The sequence below is a fragment of the Dama dama genome, chromosome 29, assembly GCF_033118175.1.
Source record: "Dama dama isolate Ldn47 chromosome 29, ASM3311817v1, whole genome shotgun sequence".
Lineage (NCBI taxonomy): Eukaryota > Metazoa > Chordata > Mammalia > Artiodactyla > Cervidae > Dama > Dama dama.
Window position 1 is genome coordinate 26,579,463 of NC_083709.1, and position 26,521 is coordinate 26,605,983.

General features: G+C 39.4%; 1 pseudogene; it reads left to right on the forward strand.

Moving 5' to 3' along the window:
* LOC133048460 (translin-like) overlaps positions 1-26,521 on the forward strand; it is a 155,853-nt pseudogene that overhangs the window by 81,891 nt on the left and 47,441 nt on the right.

Sequence of the window (26,521 nt, forward strand, 5' to 3'; positions counted from 1 at the left end):
TTGGTGCATTTAATCCATTTACATTTAAGGTAATTATCAGTACATATGATCTTAGTACAATTTTCTTAATCGCTTTGGGTTTATTTTCTGTAGGTCTTTTCCTTCTCTTGTATTCCTGCTTAGAGAGGTTCCTTTAACATTTGCTGTAAAGCTGGTTTGGTGGTGCTGAATTCTCTTAACTTTTGTTTGTCTGAAAAGTTTTTGGTTTCTCCATCAAATCTGAACAAGAGTCTTCCTGCATAGAGTACTCTTGGTTGTATATTCTTCCCTTTCATCACTTTAAATATATCAGGCCATTCTCTCTGTCTTGTACAGTTTCTGTTGAAAAATCAACAACCTTATGGGAGTTCCCTTGTATGTTATTTGTCATTTCTCCCTTGTTTATTTTAATATTTTATCTTTGTCTTTAATTTTTCATTTTTGTTACTATGTGTCTTGATGTGTTTCTTCATGTGGTTCTCCTGCCTGGGACTCTCTGTGCTTCCTGGACTTAGTTGACTATTTCCTTTCCCTTATTAGGGAAGTTTCCAGCTATTATGTCTTCAAATATTTTCTTGGATCCTTTCTCTCTCTTCTTATTCTTCTGGGACCCCTATGATGCAAATGTTGATGCATTTAATGTTGTCCCAGAGGTCTCTCAGGCTGTCTTCATTTTTTTCATTCGTTTTTCTTTATTCAGTTCTGTGGCCATGATTTCCACCATTCTGTCCTCCAGGTCACTTATCCAATCTTCTGCCTCAGTTATTCTGCTATTGAGTCCTTCTAGTGAATTGTTCATCTCTGTTTTTGTTGTTGTTGTTTAGTTCTTCTAGGTCTTTGGTAAATATTTCTTGCATCTTCTCTACTCTGTTTCTGAGATCTTGGATCATCTTCACTATGATTATACCTAATTCTTTTTTCTGGAAGATTACCTATGTCCCCTTCGTTTACTTGTTTTTCTGGGGTTTTATCTTATCTCTTTATCTGGGACATACTTCCTGCTTTTTCATTCTGATTAACTTTTTATATAGTGGTTTTCATTCTAGTCACCTGGGATTGTGGTTTTTCTTGCTTGTGTCTGACTTCTGGTGGACAAGGCTAAGAAGTTTTTGTAAGCTTCCTGATTTTCTCTTTGAAAGAAGGAAGCTGTTTAGTGAGAGGGATACTTTTCAAATAACATGGAGTATCTACCTACAAAACAATGACGCCCATTTACTCCCAAACTATTGGTTTGTGATGGGAAAGGAAAGAGAAGTAAAAGTATTCAGCCTAGTTCTCATTTACACTGTCTAGGATCAATGATGCTTTGCAGTAATGTTAACTAGTCAGTTCACAGACACAAGTAGGCTCTCTCCATTGGCTGCTGCCGAGTTCAATGACAATTGTTTGCCTTGACTACAATTGTACTCGATTCTCAGAAAGAAGATAACGACTTTTTACAAGCTCTTTAGGCCGTTTTGCCTTTCGGATGTTCTTTGAAAAAGAACAGCCCCAATAGTCAATTTTTATGCAGCCAGACACCAATCTAAGTTGCATTGCTTAATTGATTATGTATATGGAGAAGACAGCCAGAGCTCTTAACTCTTGTTTTTGTTCAACCTCCAGACAGATTAACCTGAAAGATAAATATTGACTAAAGCAAGGACTTATTGCCTTGATGTTTTGATTTGTAGAACGGGTGTCTCCTTGGAATCCACCTCACCAGCTTCCATGAAGGTTTGTCCTACATTTTCTCCATTTTCATCCTTCGTCCACTTTCCAAACAATGCTCTAACTGCTCTCAGCACAGAACCACAACTGGGCCTAAGGAGTTCAGCGTTAGAAGGCAACTGAAAGGCCATCTCTTCAAACCCTCAGCTGGATGCTTAAACCCCTTTTAACAAAATTTTGATCAACTGTTTGTTCACTCCCTACTAGATTATTTCCAGTGATGGGGGCATCATTACCTCCAGGTATACCCTGTTTCACATTTCATGGTGTAATAGTATAGCACTCTTCTTTATAGATTCTTTGAGCTGGGCTGTATACCTTGCTTGTCTTCTTGGGTGACTGAAAGAATTGGAAAATGAATACTTATACTTCTTGTTTGCTGCAAGAAGAAAGATAACTCATAATCTCAGCGTTTCATGTATGTTCCTTATACTTTAGGATACAAAGTAAAGATGATGACTCTAGAAAAAGTGAAAATATTCAAATAGAGGAAATCACACTATGTCTTTTTCCCATGTCCCCTGATTAATGGATGTAAATATATAGCAAAATCTCAAAATGATAGCTGGCTAGAATAGGTAGTGGTATTGTTGTGTGTGTTAGTATGTGTATATAGGGGGAGTTGCCAAAAAGGAATGGGGGGATTAATCATTTTATTTTTGTGTTTTTGGAAGATAAAATTATGATGCTATCATCTTCCATCTCCCACCGACACCCCCCTTCCTCCCAGTTATATTAGGCAACTAGAGTGTCCCTTATATTTCCAGGTGGATACCAGCAGCCTCTCTGAGCCACTGGCTTTGGCAACATCTATTTACACCAGGTTGTGCTTTCTGATAAGGGGTATAAAATCACCAGAAACCGTGGCTCACTGCTCAGCCTTAGCAGAAATTCCCCAGCCCCACCCACAACAGCTCCTTTCTCTGAGAAAGGCTTGAGGAGAGCTCTTCAGATTTAAGGAAAAGAGGGCAAAAGTTGGCCTTTTATGGGTGATCATGAGTGGCAACTGAGATAGCGCCAGAGGCCAGGGCATCAGGCCAGACAGGTGCCATAGTCCGCGGGTCAGAGAAACCCCTGCTGTTCAAGATACTGAGACTATTAGGAAAATAAATCTCTATCGTGTCAACCATATCAAGACCTTGAACAGCTCTTTTGCTCTTTCCTGGTCTGTCTCTTTGTAAAGTGAGTAGGTGGGATTGAGATGGAAACGAACATTCTTTCTGCTCTTACAGTCTAAAAATCTAAGCTTGGTATTGATTTTAAAGAGCTCAGAATCAGGTTTGAGCTGAGGCTGGGGGAAGAGAGACAGTGGTGTCATTAAAACCCTTTGTAAAATCCTTTTGAAAATATTCACCCCGAACTTGAAAGTGATTTATTTTCTCAAACACTGGAAAAGCTTTCAAACCAAAGGACTTGCTTCTAGTATATAAGGTGGAGGAAGCAGTGTGTGACAGACTGAAGTGAGTACTTTATGTTTGGTGGGTTTCAGCACATCTAAGGTAACTGTTACTTTGATAGAAAAGTGTTTTGGGGACGTTACAGAGATGAAAGCACAGATTTGTATAGCACAGGTTTATGGAGTGGGTTTCACTAACTTAGATATTATAACAGATACAGTTCTACTCAAAGGAACCATGTCTGCCTGAAACAAAACCCACAGAAACTGCACAGTTGAGCCCCGAGGATATTAAATCATTACTAGTGACAAGGAAGAAGAAGGCAGAGAATCATTGATCATCTGGTTTGACGTATTTAATTTTTATTATGAAATCCTTTATTGGGCCTAAATAAGTTGGAACTAAAAATGTTCTCTCACCCTTAACTTATCCTGTATCCTTTCTATTCACCACCATTATTAAACAATAGACAGTTCTGGTTACTCAAATATTTCAACTGTTGGGGATCTGCCATATACATCACACACACATCACGGATTTTAAAGAATTTTTTAAAAGAAAACATGCTGGCACCTATATTTGTTCAGCAAAATTGTCATGCTGCTAACAAAGGAAGAGGTAGTTATTGTTAGACTGGGAAAAAAGAAAATAAAAAGAAAAGAAAACAAACAACCTCAAGCAAAATAGGTCCACTTTAAGGAAGTTGAAATTGGGTGTAGTAGTTGAGGAACTATTATAGTAAATTACATTTGAATGGATACGAGGGTTCCAACCAAGGCAACAGCAAGTAGAAATGGAGGCTGAGGGAGGGGGGCTGACTTGAAAGATATTTAGAAATGAAATTCACTGGACCTGCTAATGTGGTAGAGAGGGCAGAGGGGGAGAGAAGAGAGAGGAGTCAGGATGTTAAAATTTTTTGACTTGGATGACTGGGTGAATGTTAGTACTACTCACAAAGGCAGAGACAATAGAAGAGAAAGTTTGCTTTGGGGAAAAGATGACAGATTTGCTTTGACATTTTTGTATTTGAGAAGTAGATGGTCATCCTTGAGGTGAAATGTCTCGTAGGCAGATAAATTCCCAGTTATATGGGTCTGTAGCACATGAACGACAGTGAAAGTTACAGGAGTGGATGGGATTTCCAAGGGACACTGCAGAATGGGAAAACAGGAAGTATCCCCATGGTCACTCCTGTTAAAGAGATCAAATAGAACGGCTCACCGTATTAAGAGAAAAACCTAGAAATGAGGGTTTCTGAGAAGTTAAGGGGATAAAAGCTTTCCAGAGCAGAGGAAGTATATGTATTCCAGAAGGAAATGTACTGTAAATATCCCAGAGAACTCAATCAAGTTAAAGACCTGTGAAGTAGCTCTCAGAGGGCTCTGTCCAGTCCTGTAGTCTCCATGAAGGACAGTTTACCCAGACACCTTACAACTATTTCTGCATCTTTTTCTCGGGTCTTAGGTTGTTGCTATTGGTCCATTTATCTCTGTTAACAGAACTAATCAAGAAGTAGGATGGGGTTTGAACATTTCTCCTTCCTCTTTTACCTGTAACACTAAGCCAGAAACTTGGGTGAAGTGTGTGTGCCCTGCAGACTCAGACTGTCCTCACATTGGCAGTGTTGAGGGCATGGGAAGTCAATAGGTGCTTCTGGCTGTCACAACTAAGCCACACTTCTTCAACATTAGCTTCATCGTTCTTCATCTTTCTCATTTGATGTGGAACTCAGGCAGGGAAGAGGAATGTTATTTCTTGTGCCTCACCACAGCCTCCAACAATAAACTTGGTGAAACTTGGTGAACTTGGTAAACTTGGTGAAAATGTCTTTGTTCTTTGTGTGAGTAGTTTCGGCCAGATTTCAGAGAGTGCTGCAGAGTGTAAGAGGAGGTATAAGGCCATGAGAGAAGTTTTGTTTTTAATATCATAAGCCAAATGCTTGATGTGTGTTGGGTAAGGAGCCAGGGTGAAGATTTAGGAGAGGAGAAGAGGAAATAGGGGTGAATGAAAGTCTCTGAGATTGGGGGTTGAAATTTAGAACAGAGATTGAAAATGGGTCTCGGTTAGAGACAGAAAACTCTTCCCTTGAGATGCAAAGGGTTAAGAAAAGGATCAGTTTGACTGAGATTAATTATTTGTGGTCTTTTGGGGGCAAGGAAGTGGGTAACTGGAGAGTTGAAGTAGTTCACATATTTTCATGAATCTCTGTCTTTGAATTACAGATTACAAAGCAGTAGCATTAGAAAAGACTTTGGAAATTGCTGTAGATTGGGTCATTGGCCCCAGCTCTTGACTTCCCTGTGATAGTACGTCCCTCTGCTGTGTGGTGTTTCAGTGTTATCCCATTGTGGGTGGAGTGTACTTTCCACTGGTATTGAACTTGGTCATGTGACTTGCTTTTGACAAGGGAATGTTAGTAGATGTGTTGTGAGCAAAGGCCTCATAGCTGCTTGTGTATTTTGGCTTGATCTCTATGAGCTGATCATTTGCTGGAAAGCCATTACTCCTTCAGCCTGGGCCCCAGAATGAACATATTCAGAGCAGAAGTTGTCCCAACCCAAAGATGTGGATTCCAGAGAACGCCCATTTAGGAAGATACACCAGGGCAGATTAAGTATTCTAGCCTGCTCTCAGCTGCACTCAGAATAAGTCTAGTTTTTCTTCTGTGATAATGTCCTTCATGTGTTTGAAGACTCACTTTTACAAAATATCTCTTACCAGGTTAGGTATAGTCAGTTATTATTGCCTTCTCTTCCTACACTCTTCTACAAATATTCTTATTCTTCAGGGACTGAAAAGCTAATTACTTTTGCCAGGCTTCCTTGAAGCCAGGGAAGGTTGCAAGACAGACTGTTTCATTTAGGTGCCTTGGTGTGAGGTTGGGGAGGCAGAAGAGAGATGGAGGTCACTTCTAGCTGTCAAGCTAGCTCACTGAGGTCTGGAGGTTATTGCACTGACCAGGCTCAGCAGTCCTCTGTCTATCACCAGCTCCATGAATGTTAAGAAGCAGAGGTGGTAGTGGCAGTGATGAAAGCTTCCTGATCTCTGGATTGGAGTGGAGGTTCTTCAACTAAGTGGTGCCTCTTTGACTTTACACCTATGCTTCTAGCCTTCCAACATTTCTTCCAACATTAAGTCCTTTTCTACTTGAAATGTCTAGAGTGATTTCTGTGTCCTCCATTGAGCCCCATCTGACTCACAATCTAAACCTTTCTCTTTCCATTTCTTTTTGGAGTTTGTAGGTTCCAGAGCTACTCAGAGTGAGGTCTCGGTGGCCGAACTATTTGAGACCAATTTGTATCAGAGTGTAAATCAATTAGCCATCAAGCACACTTTTTCCACTCGTTTGATTTATTTATTTTCCATAGCAAGATTGTTTTTTTGTAGATGGAAGCTGCGTGTTCACTTATACTGTGACACATGCTCCTCATCTTATTGTGGTGGGTACTTGTAATTTCACCAATTTACTTAAAAGCCAAGGCCACATACTCTGTATTTTTTTCTTCTAGGCATTAAAACTGCTTCTTCTTTTGCTTTTATTGATAATTGCAATTTTACCCCAGGGAGCATATGTCTCCTGGGGTTGCGTTATCCATCTTGTAATGAAAAATTTCTTTAAAAATTATGTGACTCTTCCTGAGTCATTTTTTGTTTCTTCTTTGGAAATAATCCTTTTTAAAAGTAATTACTTCTTTCATTAACAAAGTGGTGCATGCCCATGATAAAAAAAAGTTTTAGCAATCTCATTAAAGTTTAAGCACAGAATAATAGAATATGAGAAGTAAAAATTCCTTTGTCTGTCTCTTCAACTCCTTAGCCAACTTCTCTGAGGTAACCTTTGACAGTATTTTCATTAAAAAAGTTATTTATTTTTTAGTGGAAATAGCCTTAGTTGAACCTCACCAACTATTGCATCATGGTGTCCCTCACCCAAGGTGGATAATGTGAATTTTTGTAGGCCATGGCAATTCTGTCACAGTGACCTTTTCGAGAATCAAAGCCCCAAGTGAATATGGCCTTTAGCCTTTAGCCACAAGATGGGGATTTAATTTTAACATTTTAAATCAAATTATGGACTATCTCTCCTAAGATGATATCATTTTTCTGTGGTAAAATGTTAAAAAATATTCATGATATCTGTAAAATATTGGGATTAGGGATCTATATTCAAATTTCTGTTTAAAATTCTGTCATGGCTGGACTTGAACCACAAGCAGATTATTTTATTTTTCTTTTAAAATATGGCAGCATTCATTTCAATGCAAAAAAAAGAAAAAAAAAAGACAAAACAAACTCTGACAAATTCCCTTAATAATTTTTTAAAAATTGTGTGTTTTTAAAATATACTGTATATACTTTCTGTTGTTTTTCTCAGTTGAAAAGATGCATTTTGTCTTCAGATGTATTTTTGAAGTTGATCATCTTGGCTTAGGCAACCCCGGGGGAGCACCAACTTCAAATACATAGTCATAACCACAGGGACTACCAAAGACAAAAATGCACAGTGTTGCTTTTCTAGGTTTGGAATAAAAGAAACGTATTTTCTCAGAATTTACTACTTGTCAGCACAGAACACTATAAAACAGCATGATGTAAAGTTTTGCCAAGCATTTGAATGAAAAAGAACCTAAAGACTTCTTACCAACTATCCATTTTCTACATGATAATGCATATATGTTGATGCTACTTTCTCCATCTGTCCCACCCCCTCCTTCCATTGCTGTGTCCACAAGTTTATTATCTACGTCTGCATTTCTATTCCTTCCCTGCAAATAGGCTCATCAATACCATTTTTCTAGATTCTGTATCTATGTGCTAATACACTCTACTTGTTTTTCTCTTGAGGGGTGGGATGGGGGGAAGGGAGGGAGGCTTAAAAGGGAGGGCATATATGTATAATTGTGACTGATTCTCATTGTTGTATGGCAAAAACCAACTCAACATTGTGAAAATTAAATATATATATATATATATATATATATATATAAAGCATTACAAAAAAAAAGAAGCATTAAAAAAAAAGAACCCAAAGAAACTAAGGGGAAATACCTACCTTCAATATTTATGTTAAATACATTGTGGGTCACCGACAATTTGAGACCTTCTTAAAGACTTTGAACTTCATATTTCATATAATCTTAAACAATAATATGCTTTTTAAGTTGATTTAGCTAATATTCTTGCTCATTTAAAGGCCCAGTTCTCTCTTAGCCCTCAGAAATGCCTCTTTGAAAGAGGCACCAAGGTTTTCATGAGAAAGTCATTTCATGTGCAAAAATTTGGATTTGCTACTTACTGAGTATATCATTTTATGCAGGTTATTTCACTTTTAAGTGCTTTGGTTTTCTTCTGTATAAATGTTTGCGTTGGAATGCCCTAAACATGAAAAGTATTGGTTGCTCAGTCGTGTCTGACTCTTTGTGACTCCACGGGCTATAGCCCACCAGGCTCCTCTGTCTATGGAGTTCTCCAAACAAGAATACTGGAGTGGGTTTCCATTCCCTTCTCAAGGGGATTTTCCCGATCCAGGGATTGAACCCAGGTCTCCTGCATTGAAGGCAGATTGTTTACCATCTGAGCCACCAGGGAAGCCCATCACATAGGTATTGCTATTGTAAAATAAGCTTAAATGATGATGTAAAGCAAAGAATTTTGTGCATGTTCCATAGTAGATGCTTAGTAAGTGTTAACTCTTGTAGCCTCCCTCGTATGTCTTTGACTTGGAACACCTTAGAATTAAGCTCAGATAGCAAAGAGAGAAATCCTATGCCGTTAATATGTATTTACGAGGTGTTGAAGATAGCTCAGATATGTAGAGACCTACAGTTACAAAACTGGTTATATTTTAATAATTAATGTTGGGAATGAACCTGTCCTTCGAATTTTCTCAGTGCATTTCTGTGACTATATGTCATATTTCATTTGAAGATAACTGTGGAAATCTAAATCTGAGGTCTTTCATGAGTAAGCAACCTGGTCTAACTGACCCTCTCACTCAATGATAGACCTTGATCACAAAGATCCTTTATGTTAGTTTTAAAAGACTGATTATAAAAATAGCTTTATTGGGCTTTAATTTATATCTGAAATTCATCCATTGAAGTGTACAGTCCAATGATTTTTAGTAAATTTATGGACCCATCATCATAATCCAGTGTTAGAACATATTCTACTTCCAAAACATCCCTATATGCCTGTTTGCAGTCTATCCCTGCTCCCACCTCCATGCCAGGATAACACTAATCTACTTTATGTCTTTTTCAATTTGCCTTTCTTCAGATGTCTTTGTCTGAAGATTTTAGTCACACTGATTCACACAAGGGTTAGGAGAATGCATGAGATTAGATTTCTTAATGTATTAATACACAGTGGCTGCTGGCTTCCCACTGAGGAAAACCAGCTTCTCAGCAGCAATTCTGAGAACTTCCGTTCCTACTCGAGAGAAACAGGGCCAGCAGTCAATTAGCTGGGGAACTGTATCAATCAGGGTCCAGTCAGGAGACAGATCCACTCCCATTATTTTAATAGTGAGAACTTAATGTAAACAACTGTTAGAGAGTATTAGAAAATTGAGAAAGCGAACAAGGAGCACCCAGATAGCAGAGAAGGAAGACCCAATTCCTGCAATAAACAGTGTCTCCAAAGAATGCACACAGATGCCAACAGGCACCTGAAAGGTGCTCAACATTGCCAGTTATTAGAGACATGAAATCAAAACCATGCCGAGGGGTCCCCTCACACCAGTGAGAATGGCATCATCAATAATGATAAGGGCATCATAAATGCTGGAGAGGGTGTGGAGAAAAGGGAACCCTGCTGCACTGTTGCTGGGAATGTACATTGGTACAGACACTATGGAAAACAGTACAGAGTTTCCTGCAAAAACTAAAACTAGAGTTTTTGATCCAGAAATCATGTAATCCAGGAATCCCACTCCTGGACATATGTTCAGAAAAGAGGAAAACTCTAATTTGAAAAGACACATGAACTCCAGTGTTCATTGCAACACTATTTACAATAGCCAAGACATGGAATCAGCCTAAGTAAATAAATCAACAGAAGAATGGGTAAAGAAGATGTGTATACACAATGGAATGTTACTGACTCACAAAAAAGAATGAAACAATGCCATTGGCAGCAACATTGATGGACCTAGAGATTATCATACAAAGTGAAATAAGTCTAACAGAGAAAGATAAATGTCATATTGTATCACTTATATGTGGAATCAGAAAAAGTGATATAAATGAACTTATTTACAAAGCATAAATAGTCTTACAGACTTAGAAAACAAGCTTATGGTTACCAAAGGGAGAAGAAGGAGAGGGATAAGTTGACAACTGGAGATTAACAGATATACACCACTATACATGAAATAAACAATAAGGTCTTATAGCACAGGGAACTATATAAGTGTCTTGAAATAATCTATAATGGAAAAGAATATGAAAAATATATATGAATCCATATATATATATGTGAATCTCTCTCTGTATATGAATTCATATGTGAATCCATAAATATATATGAATATATATAGGGCTGTATATATGGCTTCGCTCGTGGCTTAGATGGTAAAGAATCTGCCTGCAATACAGGACATTTGGTTTCAATCCCTGGGTTGGGAAGATCTTCTGGAGAAAGGAATGGCAACCCACTCCAGTATTCTTGCCTGGAAAATCCCACGGACAGAGGAGCCTGGAGGGCTACAGTCCACGGGGTTGCAGAGTCGGACATGACTGAGCAACTAACACCCACACATATATATGTACATATATACATGAATAAAACAAGATATCACAGAAGGGAGCACTAGCAAGAATCTATCAGTTCTTGGGTTGGGAAATGAAGGAAAATCTTGGAATTACAAAAAATGAGAAATTTAGAGGAGGAACTTTCTTGGGCTGGGATCTTTGAGGAATGAGGACAGACAGGTGGTCCTTGTGTCTTCCAGAAAATTTGATAGGACTGGTCTGCAAGCATTAAAAAAAAAAAAAAAAAAAGGCCTGCAAACTGGATTCAATTGAATTCAGCTTCTCCTAATACCAAAAATACTGCTTCTGAGGTTCAAAGGTGTTGGTAGGATGGTGCTGGGAAGGAACAGGAAATCAAAAGGAAACAGGAACAAGTTTCTTTTTTTCCCTCCAGATTTTCAGTCTTCCTCTGGTGCCTCTTTTTGATGGAGTTTCACAGATTGTGGTGGGGAGTTCTGGAAGCTGGTTCACAGACTCCCAGCCCCAGCTTCACAAATGTCCAGCAACCAGACAGTGGATAAACAAATGTGGTATATCCATACAGTGGAATATTATTCAGCCACAGAAAAGTACTGATAGATGGGTATATCTTGCACACATTATGTTTAATGAAAGAAGCCAGACATAAAAGGCCATTTCTTGTATCATTTCATTTATATGAAATGTCCAGGATGGGCAAATCTATAGAGGCAGAAAGCAAGTTAGTGGTTTATAGGGTCTGGGAGTAGGGAGAGGGAAATGGGTAGTGACTGCTTCATGGGTATAAGATTTATTTTTGGAATGCTCAAAACATTTTGAAATTAGATAGAGATGCACACACATCATGAATACAGGAAATGCCACTGAATTGTACAGTTTAAAATCATTAAGATGGTGAATTTTATGTTATGTGAACTTTACCTTAAGAAAAAACAAGTGATTAATAGGAAACACATTCAGACAAAAGAGACATATAAGATGAGGAGGAAAGAGTAATATGAGGAATGAGAGAACAAGCCAGAGACATAATGTTAGACTCATTAATTATAAAATAGGAAGTAAAAGCTACATTTCTTTAGTTGTAATCCTTTCTGAAATTTTCAAATAAGACTTTTATTAAAAATGAAAATCAACAGCAGAAAAAGAGGAAGAATTACTGTGTAATAGAAAATAGCAAATATAGAAGGCTATTGAAGGGAATCTGCTTTTTCTTAAAATAATTAAACAAGACAGTATCTCTTGGTCATTGTGATTGGTGTCACCCATAAGCCTATCTTTCTGTTGCATTTTTTCCCCTCTTAATAATTTTATAATCTTATTCACACACATTCACAAGTGAAAATTAAAGTGACACTGATTTAAATGTGCAGGTTGAGGACATTAGAGCATATTCCAATCTAATTTATCCATCCAGAGGAGGCCAGGGTATAATCAGAAAAGGACATGATTAAAAGTTAGAGTGGCTCAGACAGTAAAGAATTTGCCTGCAATGTAGGAGACCCAGGTTCATTCCCTGGATTGGGAAGATCCCCTGGAGAAGAGAATGGCTACTCACTCCAGTATCCTGGCCTGGAGAATTCCATGGACAGAGGAGCTAAAGTCCATGGGTTGCAAACCATCAGACATAACTGAACATGCACAGAGTTTGCTGTATTGAAAAAAAGGAACTAAAGAGTTAATGCCTGGCTCATCAGACAGCTTCTAGGTCTCAGAGTTAGTGCTTTGGCCAGTGCAATTTCTAATAGGCTGTTGCCTGTGCGATGCCACTTGCTAAGTACATTGAATACTTTCCTTGGATGGGATCTACCAAGACTGAATCTTTTAAGACCCTGCTCCCCATCCTGACCCTGTGACTGTGTATATTCTCAAATTAGGAAGCCCATCATTCCTGTCATTCCACCCAAACACGCTAGTATTTAGGATATCAAGTTTTTACCTTTAATCTAGAGCAGAGAGCTTTGTCAGTCTCTTTATAGCGTACTGGTGTTAGTGGTAAAAGTCCAGCTTGCCAAGGCAGGAGATGCAAGAGACTCGGGTTCAATCCCTGGATTGGGAAGATCCCCTGGAGTAGGAAATGGCAACCCATTCCAGTATTCTTGCCTGGAGAACCCCATGGATGGAGAAATCTATAAGGTTACAGTCCATAGGGTGGCATAGAGTTGGACATGACTGATGTAACTTAGCATGCACACATAGTGGGAGTTGAGGGGAGAAATTTGATTGGCCACTAGAATGTCTGTTTTCTCCTTATAACTAGATTGAGGATGAGGATGAGGAGTTTGAAGAACTTCACTTAAAATTTTGCTCTTCCTGTCCTGGTCACCAGGTATCACCAGGAAAATTCAAAGATGGTATCTCTGACCAACATTTTTTATTTTTTGAAAAATCCTTTCGGTTCTCTTTGATTCACGACTTCACATTTCAAATTGCTCTCAGATATTTATTAGAATTTTCAGGCTTTGTAGTGGTTTTGTTTTCTAAGAAATATTCAGTTGGATATTATCAGCTAAAATCATGTGTGGAAAAACAAAGAAACAAACAAATAGTAGTAGGGACCTGTTATGATTTCTGGGCCAGTTTTGTTTTTACTGCAATAATTGATTTGATCTATTATTGGTCAGTGGTAAATGTGGCATTCAAGATATGCCCACCTTATTGTGAGCTGAAATTATAATTTTTCCCCTGCGGAGGCAGTGATAAAACATCTTGAGCTGTAGGCAAGTTGCATCATTTGGAAGTTGGCAGGGTCAAAGAATAGTCTAGTTCAAGCTCCCACCAATCTGATACTTCCCAACATCACTGGGAGCAAAAACATGGAGATGGTTGATTTCCTGAGCTCAAGCAATCCTTGCTGAGATTTTATTTTTTTAATGGAACAAAGGGCGAAAAATCCTTTTCTTCCATCGTTCGTTAGCTGAGAGGTCTGTTAATCGGTTAGTTATTTTTGTAGTCCTTAAGTATATTTCAAGAGAATCTGCTTCTCGGAAATACTGGAAGAAACAAAGGAGAAATATTGGAGGAAACAAAGAAGAAACAAAGGAGTAATGAGTCTTTTGTATGCTCTGACGCCCAGTCATTCCAAATCTTTGCAACCCCATGGACTGTAGCCCGCCAGACTACTCTGTCCATGGAATTTTCCAGGCAAGAAGACTGGAGTAGGTTGCCATTTCTTTCTCCAGGGGATCTTCCTGACCCAGGAATTTCTATTTTCTCTCCTTTCTTTCTGGAGAAGATCTTAATTAATACTCAAATTATAGTGGAAAAATGCCCTGTGTTTATTATCCCTCTTTTTCTTCATAAAAGATTTTAAACTGGAATACTGCTTTCCAGCTAAAAGGCTGAATTTCCTAGCCTTCCTTTGTAGTCAAGTGTGAGTAAGTTTTGATTAATCAGTGTAATTGAAAGTATGGTTTAGTTTCTCAAGTAATGTGCTATTTTTGTTCCTTCTCTCCCTTCTAACCTTCTGCCTCTGTATGGAATGAAGATGTAGTGGCAGGAACTCTAACAAACATATTGGACCTCGAGGAGAAGGGCCAGACCTCGTGGATAGCAGAGGATGGGGGGCGGGGGCAGTGGTCCCTGCAGACTTTGTGGAAACAGGATACTTGCCCTAACATTGTGTTCATCCAGACTTTCCTAAAAAAGTGGATGTGAAATAAACTTCTATCTTGTGTAAGCCACTCGGATTTTGGATTTCTGTTTTACTCAGGGCCAAACTAATTCTAACTAATTCAACCTCCAGTATTACTTCTACCTTGAAGGACTGAGGTTTTTATCATGCCCTCCTGTTCTATGTAACATTACATCCTTATTTATTTAATAAGTATTCGCTGAATACCTGCTATCATCAGGCATTGTATCAGGCACTATATATTCAGTGTTCAGCAGAACAGACATTGTCTCTACCATTTGGAGCTTAGAGTTTAGTGAGAGAGACATAGTAAGATGTGAGAAATAATCTCTTGTTTCTTACTTTTGCTGCTTTTTTTCGTCTCCTGTCTCCACTGAATTTCATTCAATGTGTCTTAAAGTCAGAGGAAGGGGTCATTTAGCTTCATCATTTCTTGAGATAGAAGCATATTGGGACATATGATTTTCAAAATAAGAACTCTTCTGACTCAGGCTACTTTCTTTCCTCAGAAGATTTTAGAAAATCTTACAAAAAAGTTTTAGCAAGCAGTAGGTCTTCAACTTGAGGGCTTTCTGTCTTAGTGGACTGAGGGGTTTGTGTGTGTGTGCACACACATGCATAAATTTGGGTTTCTTTGGTCCCATTGTGATTCATCAGATGTTAGGATTTATTTCTATCTTCATCCCACCTCTGTGAAAATACATCTTTTAAATGGTCCTCGGTCATGTTATGGTGTTCCTAGTTAGGTATTATCAACCCACATGTTGTCAGAGTGATGGTCAAGACTACTCTCTCACTCAAGGTCCTAACCCATAGCTAGGACCATAGCAGAAGCTATGTACCCTGTCCTTCTTCTTGACTTCGTTGGCCATGTGGATCTTTCAGAGCCGTTGAGAATTCACAAAAGAGAGTTCTGCCTAACACTTTGACGTGTTCCGTCGTTCTCTCTCAGCAATGCTATAATTTGTGCTGTGTATAGTTCTCCTTCCCATAACTCCTCATGCTTTTGGCCTACTCCTTCCTTTGTTGATCTGCCCTTTGGTTTCAAGCTTTCTTGATCATCCCCTCCTCCAATATGTTGCATCCCTTGTTCCACTGGTGCTGTCTATGACTGTAAAGACTTTTCAGTTGAGCTGGATAGCATACAAGTGTCAAAGGCATGATTTCGTTTGACTGTCTGCCCCTCAGAAGAGTGATACATTAATAGACACTGCATATTTGTATGGCATCTTTCATTTAGCCAAAGAGTATTTTTTGTCATTGTGGCCTTATGTTTGGACTCATGGCTTTAGTAATTTTATCGCACTTCGGACCATTTTAGAGACTCAGTTAGGCCTCAGTGAGTAAAATCCAAAGTATAGTCCTTTTCCAAAAAGCACATTGCAAGAGGTGAAGAGCAATAATTTGGCCACAGAGACAACCTGAGAGAGAATGGTTGAAGTTTATTTTCAAGACAGGAAATGGTTTATTGACTTCAAAAAGTTTAGTCCTGCTGAAACAATCTGAAGGAAGCAATGGCCCTGAGTCCATTAAATTCAAGAAACGATAAATTTCAGTTATTGGCACAAACATTAAGTATCTTGATATGTAGAGACACAGGCTGATAATATTGCTAAATTTGGGTTCATCATGACAAGATATTGAGAAATCCTTGAAATTTATGACATGTTAGGGCAACATGATATGTCACTTAATTGATGAAAAATCCATCCTCTTTGAATCATGTTATGAAAACTGCTAGCAAAGAAAAAAAAGTCCAAAATTCAGGACTGATGGGCGGAAGCTTTGGAGGCAAGTACTGATTAGACTGTAGCCATTCTTTCAAAATACCAGTCTCTTCTTTCTGTGTAGTGGGAGTTGTTCGTTTTTGTTTTCTTGAGGGGTGTTAGAGGCGCTGATGGCTTGATCATCCAAAATAGAAAATCTCCTGCTGCCTTTATTTAAGCATTCTCTAAGTACACACATCTGAATTCTTTCAATCCTTAGAAGAGCATAAATAAACATAAGAAGAACAAGTGGTTATAAAAGTAAGTTTTTGTGTTAGATTTATTTAGGGAATGGTGGAGATAGTTTACAAATCTGGATGTTTGCTCTAGTGTTTAATACCATATTTTCTCTCTAATGGTGGTGTTAGATGGTCTGTCATGATTTCACGTTGTTTCCCCCCTTGGATACTATCTCTCCCTTTGCTGTTTTCTCCTCGTGTATTCCTGCTTCTTTACAAGCCTAATCATCTTTTATTGGGTGCTACCTACTGTGAATTTTACCTTGTTGGGTGCTGGATATCTTTGTCTTCCTATAAATACTATGGAGCTTTGTTATAGTACACAGTCAAGTTACTTGAATGGGTTGAGCCTGGTGGGGCCAGAACACACTGTGGACTAGGGCCATTTTCCTGTCTATCCTTTAATATTCTACCCACTCCCTGTGAATTATGACGATTTTCCACCTTGACCCTTGAGGACAGGAATGATCCCTAGTCCTGTGTGAACACTCTGGATTGTTCCCTCTGATCCCTCTAGGTGATTCTTCCTACACGTGTGTGTGTGGTAGTTGCTAATTCGTGTCTGACTCTTTGTGACCCTCTGAACTGTAGCACGCCAGGCTCCTCTGTTCACGGGGATTCTCCAGGCAAGAATACTGGAATGGGTAGCCATTCCCTTCTCCAGGGGACTCTTCCCATATCCTCAGGTAATTTCTTCATTTACATGGACTCAGCTGAAGACTTGAGGGGGCACCCTCTGCAGATCTCTGGAGTTCTCTCTGCATCCCTCTCCTTCTCTGGCGTTTGGCCGTGTGATCACTGGCTGTCATGACTTTACAAAATGAATGAGTCATCCCCTTCACTCTGTTGGAAGAGGTCATCAAGAAGACATGACTGCCTCTTGATCTGCCAGCTGGACCAGGCATTTGGAGACTTGTCCTTGGAGTGTGTGGTCCATGTACTGCTCCTGAACTGGAGTCACTTCATGGAGCAGCCTCAGGAGAACCCTGTGTTGTTGAGATCATCTAGACTGCAGATGTAAAGCCTCTGTGTAAACTCTTAAGATTCTGGAGAGCTGTGTGGATGTCTATTCGCTTGCAACCTCCCAAGACAAGTGTCATATGTAAGTTCCTTTGCTTATTAAAAGTGCCATCTACCAGTCAGAACTGGTCTGCCTCTTTCTTTGTTTTTTCCCTTGTTCTTCATGTGCAGGAGCCAATTTTTAATTTCACTTGGGCAACTCTGTAGGTTGCAAGCGAAGAAACTCAGGGAGAACATCAGTGCCTCTTAGGTTGTTCTTTCCTGAGCTGTAGCCTGGAAACTCTGGAGGGAATAAGGTGGGGCATACATAGGGCTCATGGTACCTGTTTTCTTATCTCAGGAATCACTATCTTATGCTGCCTGCCCAATGTCTGAAAATCGTACTTCATTTTTTTTTTTTTTTTTGTAGTTGTTTCAAGTGGAAAGATAAATTCAGTCCCTGTGACTCCATCTTGTTCAGAACCAAAGTCCCACTGCTTCATGTATTAAAGCAGGTAAGTTCTCTGGGCAGAGTCTCCACACTAAACAGAGATCTTTCCTCAGAGTCCTGGTGTCTGAGAAGGAGGATCAAAGAGGTATAAACTCATCCCAGTATAAACTCAGTTCTTCTTCATGCAATTACAGTGCCACACAAGTGTCATCTCTTCAGTCAGGCTTGGTCCAGGATTACATCCCTAGAAGGTTTGTTCTTTGGTTCATTGATTCATTGGTTCATCCATCCACCCTTCCATTAACTATTAGCTAAATCTCTTTTGCATAAAAACACCCCCTTAACTGTTGCAGAATAAGAGAAGAATCAGACAGACTTAGTGACATCCTTCTGAGTACCTAGTCTCTAGTTGGGGAAAACAGCTGAGATGCTCCAGATGGTTAAGTGTGATGGATGCTATGAGAGGAAAACAAAGGATGTTATGGGAGCACATAAGTGGGGGCTTAACCTGATCTGGAGAGTTAGAAAGGTTTCTCAGTGGAGGTGACATACAAATTGGGACTTGCAAAGAGGTGATTATAAAATAGAGGCTGTTTTTCTCTAAAGGGCTTGTACTATTCCAAAAATATTTTATTGAGCATGTAGCATAAATGCTAGTGTCTTATATAAAAACAATTCTGATCTATTACCCAAAAGACGAACTTCAATTGCAGAGGAAGATGGTAAAATGGGAAATGCAGATCAAAATTTTACTAAATCATTAGGCATACATTAGAAATCAATGGTTCAAATGTTAATAGTGATTCATTTAGACTGTGGGACTCTGGGTGAAATTTCTTTTTTCTTTGTCTCTGTTTTCTTCAAATTTTCTGACATGAACCTACATTGCTTTTGTTGTTAGAAAAAAGAAAGCAAGGAGTGGGAAGTGATAAAAGAGACATACGGTTGGAGTAAAATACAGGTAATATTCTTTAACAGGTGTATCATGAGCTGATTTTCTAGTACCACATTGTGGCATTAGGTGTCATGTGGCAAAACCTAGATGCTGTTTACAAAGGCATCACAAGCTGATGAACCATTTGACTGAGCATTTAAAAAGCAGTTCAAACAAGGATTTGTCTTCAGTTTCTATGAAGTGTGAAGCTTTCCTTTGATATTGGTTCTGAAGGTCATGGGCAGGTGTGCTGGTAATGCTGGTGGTGAGCCTGTCTCCACACACCAGTGTGGTTTCTTGGATGTAGAAATCATGGCAGCTCTGCTCCTGGGACTGTGTGACAATGTCAGAGGAAAGGAGAATGGGAGAAAGCTCTTAAAAATAGTACACTGCTATTTTTAAACAAAATTCTTTTCACAGTCAGAGGCATAGCTTTTCTAAGTTTGAGTGTTTAAACTACATGTACTTCTATAGAGCTTGACATGCACAGCCCTTGCGTGTCTAAAGAGAGGAATATGGGGCCAATATGGAGTTTTGAATGATTTATATATTGTGTTTGTGAAGAAAGTAAGGGGTTTCTTAGACCATTTTAATTTAGTGTTTAATTTTATATCAACACTAGCCACATTCACAGAACATAACACTTGTAATTTATGGAGGAGACTTGGCAGAAATTATTCAACCCTGGACAGATTTTCTAAACTCATGCATATAAGTACATGATAAATAGTAGTAGATTTGAATATTTTTAGATTTTGGTGTCTGTAATGATATCAAGGGCCATATCTTAAAGCTCAGAAGGTTACCATCATGGGTAGAAGATTGCTAATCTGCTTTCTATCTCTATAGATTTAGCTATTCTGGATATCCTATCTAACTGGAATCACACAACATGTGACCTTGTGTGTATGGCTATTTTCACTTAGCATGTTTCTGAGGCTCATCCATCCATGTGTTAGCATGTACCCATACTTTATCCCTTTTAATGACTGGATAATATGCCATTGTATGGATATAGCCACATTTAATCTGTCCATTCATCATTTGTCAGTTGTGAATAGTGCTATTTTGAACATTTGTCAGTTGTGAATAATGCTATTTTGAACATTCATGTGGAAGTTTTTGTTTGAATACCAACTTTCAATTCTTTTGGGTAATATACCTAGGAGTAGAATGTCATATGGGTCATATGATCGAATTTCTGGGTCATATGCTAATTAATCTACGTTTAATTTTTTGTGGAAAGGTCAAACTGTTTTCCACAGTGGCTGCTCCATTTATATTACCACCAGCAGAACCCATTGGACTTTGTTGTTTTTTTTGGTGAGCCAGATGTTTGACATCTTCTCCACTCGTAATAACATTGTTTGATGGAAGTTTTAGTCCTAAATAATAGTCATTGAACACACATACTCAGGAAGAGGGAAAGAAAGGTGTAGCTTTAAGGAACCTCTTCTTGAACTATTTTGGCTTGACTGCGTAGCACCCAAATAGTGGCATGTCTTAGAGAATATCTGTTCATGCTGCACATGAGGAAATAAGATCACAGGAGGTGGAATGAGATAAAAAGAGGTCACTCAACCAGCTAGTTATTGACAGAGTTCAGGCTCAGACTATAGTCTTGAAGTTCTGAGCCCACTGTTCTTTTCCATGCATTATGCATTTAACCCATTTATCTTTTGATGGGCCCAGTTCTTAGGTTATGGTTTCCTTCTTTAGCTCAGAAATCTTCATAGGAAGGTAATGGGTATATCATTAATTCATAGATTATTTGTTCAGTTGCTCAGTTGTGTCCAAATCTTTGCAACCCTGTGGACTGCAGCATGACAGACTTTCTTGTCTTTCACCATCTCCTGGAGTTTGCTCACACTCGTGTCCATTGAGTCAGTGATGCCATCCAACCATCTCATTGTCCGTTGTCCTCTTCTCCTTCTGCCTTCAATCTTTCCAAGCATCAGGGTCTTTCAGCTCTTCGCCTCAGGTGGCCAAAGTATTGGAACTTCAGCATCGGTCCTTCCAATGAATATTCAGGGCTGATTTCCTTTAGGATTGACTGATTTGATCTCTTTGCTGTCCTAGGGACTCACAAGAGTCTTCTCCAGCATCACAGTTTAAAGGCATCAGTTCTTCTAATGTTTTAATAGATTATGGTTTCCTTCTTTTGCTCAGAAATCTTAGGATGGTGATGTGTTTATCATCTAATTAGGGTCAGCTTTACTTGTTCATTTATTTCTTCATGCATTTATTCTACAAACTCCCAAAGAATGCTTATATATGAGAGAATGTGCAAGAGTTAAGGATAAAATAGGAGGCAAGCAGTCGTGGGATGATTTTAGAGTGAAGAGTCTGGTAGTAAAGATGGCCACTTGACAAACAGTTACACAAAGAATGGGTTGTAATTGGGCTAAGTGCTGTAAAGGAGAATTGCATGGTGCTGAGACTTTATGGAAGGAGACCTGCACTATTTTAGTGGTTAAATGTGTCAGAGAAAGCACTTAGGTTTATAAAATCTAATGTGGTTTGATTTCAAGGTCACCTGGAAAACTCTCTTAAGCATCTAAATTCTTACTCCATCTGCTCATTTATGTCAAAATTTAAAGATTTGATGTGCCAGTTCTATTTTTTTTAATGTACATTTAGATTTAAAAAGCTATTAAATTTAAAAATTTATTTGTGGCTCCTGAGAATGACCTTGTATGCCACCATTGGCCCATATACCACACTGTGAGCACTACTGCTCTAGATATTGATGACTTTTCTGTCATTTTGAATCCAAGAAACAGAAGATTCCAACTCCAAACAGAGGCATGTCATCCAGACAGAAACAGGGAAGGAAAAGGCTGTGATAAAGTTGGAGGAAAGGGATGGGAAAGATGTAGGGGACTCAGTAAACAGAAGAGATGCAAACAGACAAGCGGGAAGACAGGAGGTAAAAGGATGAGGCTGAATGAGAGAAATAGGCTGGTTCTCAGGAGATCTGTGCTCTGATCATGGGCAGTCTCTTAGCAGAGATTGAAATAAATACTCTCCTTTTCCATCTCATTCCATTTATTTCATTCATCAGTAGTCTGGATACAACTCACACACCATGGAATAAGAAGGGGTGACATGAGTCAGCTTCAGCTCTTTCCTGGTGGGTCAAATGTGAGCATAGTTGGTATTTTGAAGTTTTAAGCTGTTTTTCTCTTTGTTGAAAGGTGGAGATTTGAATTCTTCTTTGGAGCATATCATTCCTTTGTTATGTTTTACATATTTGTAAAGGTACTTGGGGGAAATCATGAGGTAGATTTTTTTTTACACTGAGAAGGTTAGTATTTTGTCTGTAAACATAAATGGCTATTTATGGTTGTTGAGCCAGCAACCTATTTTGAAGACTCTGCTGGCTTTTATTTTCTTCAGGGAGGTGGGGAAGGATTAGGAAAATGATTTTTTTCTATACATAAGTTTTACATTTAGGATGTTTTGTGCCTATGAGCTATTTTTTGTGGAAAATTTCATTTTTCTTTTAATTGTCATTGGCAAAAACTGTGAAACTACGAAGATTCAAAGTTTTATCTTCTATCTACCAATGGGAGGAAGACCAAAAAGAAACTGGACTTAGTTTGACACAATTCAAACTTGGCATCTATATTTGTTTGCGAGGACTGCTGTAACAAAGTACCACAGACTGGGTGGCCCAAACAACAGAAATGTATTTTCTCACAATTCTGGATGCTACAGGCTAAGATCTAGGTGTTAGGAGGGTTGGTTCCTTCTGAAGACCTTGAGGGAAGAATCTGTTCTTGGCTTGTCGATGGCTGTCTCCTCTCTTTGCCTTGTGTGTGTGTGTGTGTGTATACAGATTTCTTCTTGTCAGGACATCAGTGGTATTGGGTGATGATCTGCCTTAATGACTTAACTTAACTGATTCTTTAAAGACTCTTTCTCTCAGGCTTCCCTGGTGGTCCAGTGGTTGAGAATCTGCCTGCCGATGCAGTTAGGGGACACTAATTTGACCCCCAAATGCTGTGGGGCCACGAAGCCTGTGCATCATGACTTCAGGGCTTGCCCTCTGAAGCCCAGGAGCAGCAGCTACTGAAGCCCACGTGCCCTAGAGTCTGTGCTTCACAACAAGAGGAGCCACCGCAATGAGAAGCCCATGCACTGCATCTAGAGCGTAGCCCCCACTCTCCACAATCAAAGTCCATGTCCAGCCACAAAGACCTAGTGCAGCCAGAAATAAAAATAAATACCTTTTTTTAAGGCTCTTTCTCAAAAATATAGCCACATTCTGAGATACTGTGGCATAGGACTTCAACATATGAATATTTGAGGTGGGGGGGGGATCCAGTTCAGTCCTTAACACTGTCCTCCATATTATTTCAGTTACGTTAACCTAGAATTGATGAGTATTTCAGAGCATATTATTTTGCAACTACTCTGTTGGGGCCATAGGTTAAGTCTATGACTTCAGTCTCACAGCAAGTCCTACTATTTAGGAAAAGACTGATCCAGAGACAGAAAAGCAAATTGAGAAGTCAGGCCAAGGGTTGGAGGGAGGGAAAATTCTGTTTCTCTTTGGGCAGCTGGACCTGGACTCTGAGTTGCTGGAATGTATGGAGCACATAGCAGTGAGGATAAGGAAAAGTCAGCCTTCTGGAAGCAGGCTGGGAGGTCAGCAGCATGATTCTTTAGGGGATACCATCAAGCATACGTGTGGGGCCCATGGGCTCCTGGAGTATCACATCTAGCAGCAAGAATACATTACTAGGTATAATGTTATTTCCTGCCTATGCTTAAACTTCCAATATTTTTAAAGAAATTCAAGACTGGTCTAAGTGATGCTGTAGAGAATCAAGGGAGAGTTCTCTTCCAGACCTGGGTTTGAGCCTTAGAGGCTTCCCTGGTGGCTCAGGGGTAAGGAATTTGCCTGCCAGTGCAGGAGACAGGGAGACCTGGGTTTGATCCTGGGTCAGGAAGATCCCCTGGAGAAGGAAATGGCAACCCACTCCAGTATTCTTGCCTGGAAAGTTCCATGGACAGAGGAGCCTGGCAGGCTACAGTCCATGGGGTCACAAAAGAGTCAGACACGACTTAGTGGCTAAACAACAACAACAATAACAGTGGGACCAACACAGCCCCCAAACTCCTGTGTGTCCCGTGTGCTGCAGCAGATTGTGTCCTGGGATCATAGCCTGGAGGCTTGATGAAGAACTGGAACTAGATGAGCTCAGACTGAGAAGAAAGGGTGGGTCTGTGTGTGCTTTGAGTTGCAGTGTAGTTGGTAGAGGTGCTAAGCCATTGTAGTTTGAGTGTTAATATAAATGTAACTTCATTTTATTGTCATTAGCAGTGAACCTTGGGGATAATGTTCACTGAGGAATCTTTTTAAAATCAGATGTGTCAATTAAATTTTCTTTAATGAGTATTCATCGCCAGGAAGGCAGCAAAATGTCTGAGGAAAAATGAAAGCTTTGTAACTAACTAGACTTTTGTAAGTGCTAAAAGCAGTGGAGGCAATAGTCTCATTGTTTTGGATCTTTAAATAGCAACTCAGAGGCACTTATTAAGTTCCAACTTTAGCCTACATCAACTGTCCCAGTAATGCTTCCTGTTATTTTCTGGTCCAAGATTCTATCCAAGAGCATGTTTGCATTTAGTTGTTACATCTCATCAGCTTCCTCCCATTTGAAACTGTTCTTCAGTCTTTTCCCGTCTCCCACATCCTTAACAGTCTTAAAGAATATAGACCTTTCATTTTACATTGACTGTTATTTGGGTCTGCCTGATATTTCCCCATGACCAGACTACAGTGGAGGATGTCATTTAGAAACCACCATCTAGGTGTTCAGTGTGATCATTGCTACTAGTGACCCCTGCATCTAGACACTCTCAGAGGATAGCATTAGGTAAGGTATACATGTATATGTGTGCATACACATATACACACATTGACATCAGCCACTATTTCCATATATATCTGAATGTGTTTAGTGTATACTTAGTCACCTAGTCATATCTGGCTGTTTGAAATGCCATGGACTATAGCCCACCAGGATCCTCTGTCTGTGAAATTTTCTAGGCAATTTATCTGAATATATACATTAAAAATCCTCTAAGTTCACACTGAGGCTTAAAACCCCAGTCTAATACTTCAAGATTCTTTCTAGTCTCCCCTCTTCCATGTTTCTACAATACCTTCTCAGACAGAGACTTCTGTTGTCCTCAATATATTTACTTATTTGCTCTATCAGTTAACTTATTTACTCCATTTCCAAGCACTCCAGTCATGTATTTCCTCTGCCACTTCCATGCCACACCTTCTCCTCAGCCAGCTGTTTCAGATGTCAGCATCTCTTCCCCAGCGTGGGAAGTGAAAGGAATGTGAGAGAAAAAGGACCGTTGGAAAGGGAAGTAAAGATGGAAAGGGCAGGGAAATTTCTTTTTATTAAAGTCAGTTTGAGTTGACTTTTCTGTTACTTGCCACCTAAACCATGCTAAATGATGCAACCCAGAATTATTCAGTCACTAAGTTGTGTCCAACTCTTTGCGACCCCATGGACTGCAGCATACCAGCACGCAACCCATAATACATTATTGCAATTATTTGTTTGCAAATATGTCTGCCCACTGGATTATGAGCTGTGAAAAAGACTCATCTCTTTACCTCTATTTTTTCCAGTGGTTTCCACAGTGCCTTTCACATGGTGGGTGCTTGGTAACTGCATCTGGTGCCAGTGACCCAGAAACAATTGAGACACAATTGTTCTCCAAGAGCTAGTAGGAATGATCAATACAATCAGATAACCTCTAAAATAGATACAACTGGAAAGAGTTATGAGCATATAGGAAGAAAGCATAAGTAGGGCTTCCTGGGTCATTCAAATGGTAAAGAATCTGCTTACAATGTAGGAGGCCTGGGTTCGACCCCTGGATTGGGAAGATTCCCTGGAGAAGGGCATGGTAACCCACTCCAGTATTCTTGCTTGGAGAATTCCATGGACAGAACCACCTGATGGGCTACAGTCCATGGGGTCGCAAAGCATCAGACACGATTGAGCGATTTCACTCACTCCCTCAAATGGGACTTTACCAGTATAAACAAATCAGAGCTGTCTTCAGATAATTGTATATGTTTTAAATATATTTCTATAATTTCCATAGAATTTAAGGTTGCAAAGCTGACTGAATGGTCATATGTTCTGAATGAGTGGGTTAGAATTAAAACTAGGAGCTGAATGAATACTTGAATGAAAGTCCCTGAAAACTGTAAGGTGCTACCTTCCCAGTGGTAAAACCTATTTTAGTAGCATTTACTTAGAAACCTCAAAATAGTTTAGCCTTGTCTAGCAGGAGAAGTCAGGACTGATCTCATTTCAACAACACTAACAACAGTGCTGACACCTTGTGTCTCTATAGTCCTTCCCTTTACATTAAAATGTCTCTGACTCTGAGCTCTGAGAGGGCAGGATATGTGTCGGCTGTGTTCATCAAGGCATCCTCGGCACCCAGCTAAACAGTTAATGAAAATGCCATCCTGTGTAACTTTCATCCAGTTTTCCGAATGCACTGAGAATGGCAAACATGATACCCAGAATCATGGATATCTATTCTCTCTAAAGAGAGCTAAGGACCTCTGTGTCTGGATGGAGCCACCTCCTGTTTGTCTGCTCCTACCTCCAGTTGCTTGTTGCCCTTTCCTG